Genomic DNA, 7,426 nt, shown 5'->3' on the forward strand with positions numbered 1-7,426 from the left:
GATCCTGGAAGTGTCAGGGAGCACTTGGCAGAAACAATTCATCAACTTAGGCAGAGGGGGGCAGCCCCGGTGGCTTAGCGGTTTAGTGCCGCCTTCCGCCCAGGGCGTGATCCTGGAGACCTGGGATCGAGTCCCCACATCGAGTCCCACATCGGGCTCCCTGCATGAAGCCTGCTTCTCCCTCTGCCTGTTTCTCTCTCTCTATCTCTAATAAATAAATAGAGAATCTTAAAAAAAAAAAAAAAAGCTTAGGTACAGGAAGGCAAAGGGAAACTATGATACAGATGCAACAGGATTTGGAGTGGATCTGGGGCAGGGTTGTGTGATGTTTTCTACCAGGGATGATCAGAGACAAAGAAGTGGGCTGAAGGATGCTCTGGGGCTGGGAGCTGGAGAGCAGTCACTGTTCCCAGGAGGAGAACAGGTGAAAACACTGGGGGAGCTTGCCAGAGAGCTCTGAATTCCAGGGCAGTCGTGAGATCCTGCTGGGAAGGGAAGGGAATATGGCTGGGAAGTCCCAACTCATGGAAAGAAAATGGACATTTGAATGCCAGTAATTCTAAACAGAGCTGGAGATCTGGTGGGAAGAGGGTGTGAGAGGACTAGACAAAGAGGGAGCAATGGGAGCCATGGAGCTACTGGAAGCATTGCTGTGGGCTTTGCTGTTGGAACCCAGGGGCCTATATTCCCACTGCTGCTGAAACTCCCCACCACTGCTGCAGCCCACAGTCACCCACACTGAGACCATCACTGCCAGCAGAGTCACCAAAAGCAGGAAAAATGGCGTCTTCCTTCTTCTTGCCTTCTAGTCTGCTGCCAGTATCTCCCTGGCAGAAATAACAAGAAACCAGCTGGCAAAGGAATCCGGAAAGTGTAATTTGCAGGCTTTTGGACCCCTTCTTATAGAGGAGGGCTCTTCAGCCCAGGGACAGTACCAATTTCCTAATTGTTATGTAAGATCCCCTTCTTCTTTTTGTTCCTCCAGTCCTTCCCACACCGTTTGATCCAATTTCCTACATCAAATCCTTCTGTTTGAATTTTCCAGATTTGCTTACTTTGTTTAATATATGCATAAACTACGGGAGCAAATCCAGCGATTTGGGGACCTTAGGCTTGTACAATGGAAGAGAGGAATTCTCATTAAGAAAAGGAATACAGGGGAAGTTGGGTGGCTCAGTTGGCTAGGCATCCAACTCTTGATCTCAGCTCAGCTCTTGATCTCAGGGTCCTGAGTTCAAGCCCGGCATTGGCCTTCATGCTGTGTGTGGAGCCTACTGAAAAAGAAAGAAAGAAAAGGAATACAACGTGATGAATAAAAAATTAGCCTTATTAGCTTCATGGTAAATTCACCCTTCCTATGACCCAACAATTTCACTCCAGATACATACCTTGGACAAATTCTTGCACATGTATACCATGTACCAAAAGACATGCTTGAGTATGTTCACAGAGGTATTCTTTGTCAAAGGAAAAATCTGGAACAAACCTATCACTATTGATAGGAAAATGGATAAATACAAGAAGAGTCAAGATTTTGTATTAAAAAGATACCTATTCTTCTCAAACAGTATCTAACAATTCAATATGATACCAATTAAGTTACAGCAAGGTTAAATGGAACATACTACTTCCAAAATTGATGTGTATCTCTTATTTCACACCAAACACAAAAACCAGTTACAGATGGGTTAAAGACTTAAACATGAAAAGAAAAACTTCTCAACTTTTGGAGAAAATCTGGAATATCCTTATGAACTCTGGGGTAAGGAAGACTCTTTCTTTCTTTCTTTCTTTCTTTCTTTCTTTCTTTCTTTCTTTCTTTCTTTTATTTATTCACTCATGAGAGAGAGATTGAGAGGCAGAGATATAGGCAGAGGGAGAAGCAGGCTCCATTCAGGGAGCCCGACACAGGATTCAATCCCGGATCTCCAGGATCAGGCCCTGGGCTGAAGGTGGGCCAAACCGCTGAGCCACCGGGGCTGCCCAAGGAAGATTTTCTTAAAGAAAACTCAACAAGCTCGGGATCCCTGGGTGGCTCAGTGGTTGAGCACCTGCCTTTGGCTCAAAGCGTGATCCTGGAGTTCCGGGATCAAGTCCCACATTGGGCTCCCTGCAGGGAGCTTGTTTCTCCCTCTGAATATGTCTCTGCCTCTCTCTCTGTCTCTCATGAATAAATGAATTTAAAAAATATTAAAAAAAAAGAAGACTCAACAAGCTCAAAAAAAAAGGGAAAAGTTTGCCAAATTCTGGTTCATTTAGATAATTCACAGACTTCTACTTTTATACAAAGCGGAGTAGAAAGGACTAGATTTATTTTCTTGCTTAAAACAAAACAAAACAAAACAAAAAAACAGAACAGGGCAGCCCGGGTGGCTCAGCGGTTTAGCACCACCTTCAGCCCAGGGCGTGATCCTGGAGACCTAGAATCGAGTCCCATGTGAGGCTCCTTGCATGGAGCCTGCTTCTCCTTCTGCCTGTGTCTCTGCCTGTCACTTTCTCTGTGTGTCTCTCATGAATAGATAAATAAAATCTTAAAAAAAATCCACAACAAAAAAGGAAAAGATGAGGTATACAAATATATGCAACAACAACATGAAAGACATTGGACATCAGACAACAAAGGACAGTGATCCTCGAGAAATGGGCAAAGAACAAGGTGAGCCCTGTGATTTTCCTAGCTGACTGCCTTGTTTTCAGACCGGGAGGAGGAACTAAGGTGAATACTCTCTGAGTTGAAAAAATGGAGTTAAGAGCCTGGGGAGACTGAGGCTGCCTGAGTTCATAGACAGGACAGAGTACCAGCAATGAGAGAGTTGCACAGAGAAAGATCCTCAAGATCTGCAGAGGGTCACACTCAAGTATTCTGAAGCAGGTGAGGAACTGCCTAGGACTGGGGAAAGAAGCATCACAAAGAATAAAAGGACTATGCTGGGAATAGAAAGGAACTTTCTCAACCTCATATAGGGCATCTATGGAAAAACCCAGGTTAACACCATACTCCAAGGTGAAAGATTGGATGCTTTCTTACTCAGAGCAGGAACAAAACAAGGATGTCTGCCCTCACCTCTCCTATTCTACATCATACTGGAGGTTCTATCTAGGGCATTTAGGCAAGAAAATCAAATAAGAGGCCTCAAGATCAGAAAGGATGAAGTAAAACTATATCTGTAGAGGACAAGATCTTATATACAGAAAATCCAAAAGAACCCACTAAAAAAAAAACCAAAACCCTAGAATAGAAAGTTCAGCAAGGTTGCATTATACCAACTGAATATGTGTAATTAATTGCATTTTAAAAAAGATTTTATCTATTTATTTGACAGAGAGAGAGAGAAAGTGAGAGCAAGCAAGGGGGAGTGGCAGAGGGAGAAGGAGAAGCAGGCTCCCCACTGAGCAAGGAGCCCAACATGGGGCTTGATCTCAGGACCCTGGACTCATGACCTGAACCGAATGCAGAAGCCCAACCAACTGAGCCACCCAGGTACCCCATTTGTAGTTTTTACACATTTGCAATAAACATCATGAAAGCTGATAGAAGAAAAAATTCTATTCACTATAGCACAACAAAGAAAAAAAGACACGGGAGTAAATCTAACCAAAGTGCAAAACTTACATTCCAAAAGCTAAATAACATTGTTGAAGGAAATTAAAGATCCAAGTAGATGTAAAAATATTATCCAATGTACACGAACTTGAAAACCTAACATTGTTAAGACGGCAATACTCTTCAAATTGATCTACGGATTCAACACAGGCCCTACCAGGATACCAGCTGAAGGGATCCTTACCTCACACCATGTACAAAAATGAACTCAAGGGATCCCTGGGTGGCGCAGCGGTTTAGCGCCTGCCTTTGGCCCAGGGCGCGATCCTGGAGACCTGGGATCGAATCCCATGTCGGGCTCCCGGTGCATGGAGCCTGCTTCTCCCTCTGCCTATGTCTCTGCCTCTCTCTCTCTCTCTGTGTGTGACTATCATAAATAAATAAAAATAAAAAAAATGAACTCAAAACAGATCAATGACCTAACTGCAAGAGCTAAACCTATAAAATTCTTAGAAGACAACACAAGGGTAAATATTCATGACGTTGTATGTTGCAATGGATTCTTAAATGACACCAAAAGCCCAAGCAAACAAGGAAAGAAGATAAATTGGATTTCACTGAAGCTAAAAACTTCTTTGCTTCAAAGAACACCATCAAAAAAATGAAAAGACAGCCCACCATTATAGAAAAAGACAAACATCTATTCCTTTAAAATGAGCACATAGCAAGCACTGAGAAATGAGAATGAATAAGGGAGACAAAACCCCCAGCTCTTCTGCCTTCTAGTGTGAAGATTCAAATAAGGACATCAAGAAAGGAACAATTAGCTCAGATTGTAAAAAGTTGTCTGGCTGTTCATCAACACAGATAAAGCCAGCTGAAACAGTATTTCTCTCAAGGACACGCTGCAGCTATACTCTGATAGTAATCCATTTCTTTGAGTGATTCCTGCTTTCTTACCGAGAAACTGTTTTCTAAAGTTTCTGAGATTGAAACTGTTTGAAATCCTGTCAATTCTTTCCAGGCAACAACCACCAGGAATTTATCTATTATTGAAAAATAGGGTTTATTATTCATTGCTCTGATAGAGAATGCGCACCATAGGAAACCATGGCATGTATCATTAACAGTGTTAGAACAGGGACCCCTGGGTGGTTCAGTCAGTTTAGCATCTGCCTTCAGCTCAGGTCATGACCCAGCATCCTGGAATTAAGACCAGAATCTGGTTCCCTGTTCAGCAGGGAGTCTGCTTCTTCTCTCTGCATCCCCCCACCCACTTGTGCACACACTCTCTCTTTCTCCCTCAAATAAATAAATAAAAACTTTAAAAAATTTTAAAGTTTTTGTTTATTCATGAGAGACAGAGAGAGAGAGAGGGAGGGAGAGAGAGAGAGGCAGAGACACAGGCAGAGGGAGAAGCAGGCTCCATGCAGGGAGCCTGACGTGGAACTCAATCCTGGGTCTCCAGGATCAGGCCCTGGGCTGAAGGTGGCGTTAAACCGTTGAGCCACCTGGGCTGCCCAGAAAAAAATTTTTACAAGAGTATTAGAACATCATTATAGGATTTGGGCTTGTTAGGTGATTGGGAGGAGGGTTTGGGATTGAATGCTGTCAGAAACAAGGGTTAATTCCATGATCAAGGATCTTAATAAACTTCCTCTACAGGGAGGGCTGACAAGAGTGAGCCTAAAGCTGTGATGGTAAAGAAGCTGTAGTCCATTAGCTGGGAGAGGGGATATGTGGTAGTCTGGCTTGGACAATATTCCTGTTTCTTGTTTAGCGTAACTATGGAGTGGACTTGTTTTGTCCTGATCCATCATAATCAGTTTGATATTGATGTTTTGTGAAATTGTTTATGCTCAACAGGACAACACCAAGAACTAGTTGTGACAGGCCAGCTCCTGGATGCCAGGGGCTGCTTTTCTCTTTCTTGTATATCAGTAAGCGTGTAACATCCCATTCTTGGCTGGAGGATCTAAGTAATTTTGACACAGAGAAGCAGCCTCGATTTCCAGCCCAGGTGGGGATTTTCAAGTAAGTGAATGACTACTTAACATGTATCCTAAAAAACACATACACACACTTTTTTGGGGGTACCTGAGTGGCTCAGTGGTTGAGTGTCTGCCTTTGGCTCAGGTCGTTTTCCTTAGGTCCTGGCATCGAGTCCCACATCAGGCTCCCCTTAAAGAGCCTGCTTATCCCTCTGCCTATATCTCTGCCTCTCTCTGTGCCTCTCTCATGAATAAATAAAATGTTTTAAAAAACTTTCTTTATTGAAGTATAAACCTACAATATTATAATAGTTTCAGGTGTACAATATAATGATTCAACAATTCCATACATTTCTCAGTGCTCATCAGGGTGCTCCCCTTTTTGCCTTGTTGCATCTGAGAGAGCAACCTGGGTCAGTAGCAGCTCTACTGGAGCCACCTGAGGATAGATGGCCAGGGTTCTTGCCTGCTCAAACCAGTAAGGTCTGATCCAGAAATACAGCCTCAATTTTTGCTGTCAGTGTTCCATCAATATGCGAAGGATATAAGTTTCATTAAGTTTGATTAAGTGAACTTCCTTGACTGGGTCATCCAAGATACCTACCTTGACGCCAACTCATCGTACATAAAATTAAAAATATTTCAATTATGAGTGTTTTAATGCGGAAAAAAAAGTGTACGCTTACCTTTATCTATTTTACCCATCCCCAAACCACCTCCCCATTCCACATCTATCTTAACCTTGCGATATGCACTGGAAACCTTGGTCCACTTTACAGTCCGGGCCATATAGTGACCCCTGACACACAGCTGTGCTGTTTCCAGCCTATCAACAAAATGCTACTTCATGTAAATTTTACCTGAAAGCCATCCTTTGCCAAATCCTAAAATAACTCCCTTTCCTTTGTTTGGTGACAGGCCCCCGGACTCCATTGGTATGCTACCTCCCTTATTGCACTGAGTAAGTAAACTCAATTTTGTTGAATTACAGGCTTCTCTCCGGTGCTCTGAGGCTCATTGGGCTACAACAGAACTATATATAGTAAGCTAGATATAAATGCTATGGAAAAAGTAGGGGGAAAGCATGTGTTGGAGAAAAGGCAGTTGCAATTTATTATTTTTTTATATATTTTAAATTTTATTTATTCATTCATGAGAGACACAGGGAGAGAGAGGGGCAGAGAGAGAAGCAGGCTCCATGCAGGGAGCCCGACGTGGGACTCGATTCCGGGACTCCAGGATCACACCCTGGGCTGCAGGCAGGTGCTAAACCGCTGAGCCACCCAGGGATCCCCAGGCAGTAGCAATTTAAACAGGAAGGTCAAGAAAGACCTTGGTTAGTGACATCTGAAGATCTCAAAAAAAAAGTGGGAGATTTTAAAAAATCTTCTGAGTATTTGGGAAAACCGAATTCTAGGAAGGAGGCACGCAAGGTGCCTTGTTGGTGCACAAGTCCTGAGTAGGGGCACGCAAGGTGTGTTCCAATCACATTTTCATAGTGTTCCTACCCCGACAACCTCTTTAATTCCGAACCCACCCCTACCCCACCGTTACTCCCTTATCCTGCTTTTGCTTTTTTCCAATAACTTTTCTATACGCAATTCCGTGCATATTGCGTTCGTTTTCTGCTTTGCGAGCAAGGGCGAGCAAGGGCGGGCGTCCTCACCCATCTCGCTCGCAAAGCAGCCGGAGCCTCGAGCCGTGGGGGACACACAGTAGGAGCTCGACAGGCACGTGTGGAGGCCCGGGGCCGCGGAGAGGGCAAGGCCAAGAGATCCCGGAGGAGACCTGCCCTGCGGGGCTTCCGGGGCCACCGCGAGGCCTCCCGCGCAGCGGACCCCGGAAGAGGGCGCTGCAGGACCAGCGCCCGCTACCACGCCCGCCGGGTGCG

General features: G+C 44.3%; 1 long non-coding RNA gene across 1 annotated transcript; it reads right to left on the bottom strand.

The window, feature by feature from the left end:
* Window positions 1-886: 886 nt before the first annotated feature.
* Window positions 887-7,363, bottom strand: LOC140610388 (uncharacterized). The gene is made up of 3 exons (XR_012012055.1): window positions 7,202-7,363; window positions 1,389-1,492; window positions 887-1,274 (listed from the first exon to the last, which is right to left on the bottom strand). It is a non-coding gene; the product is annotated as an uncharacterized lncRNA (long non-coding RNA).
* Between the last annotated feature and the right edge of the window lie 63 nt (window positions 7,364-7,426).

The sequence above is a fragment of the Canis lupus genome, chromosome 19 (genome assembly GCF_048164855.1).
Source record: "Canis lupus baileyi chromosome 19, mCanLup2.hap1, whole genome shotgun sequence".
NCBI lineage: Eukaryota > Metazoa > Chordata > Mammalia > Carnivora > Canidae > Canis > Canis lupus.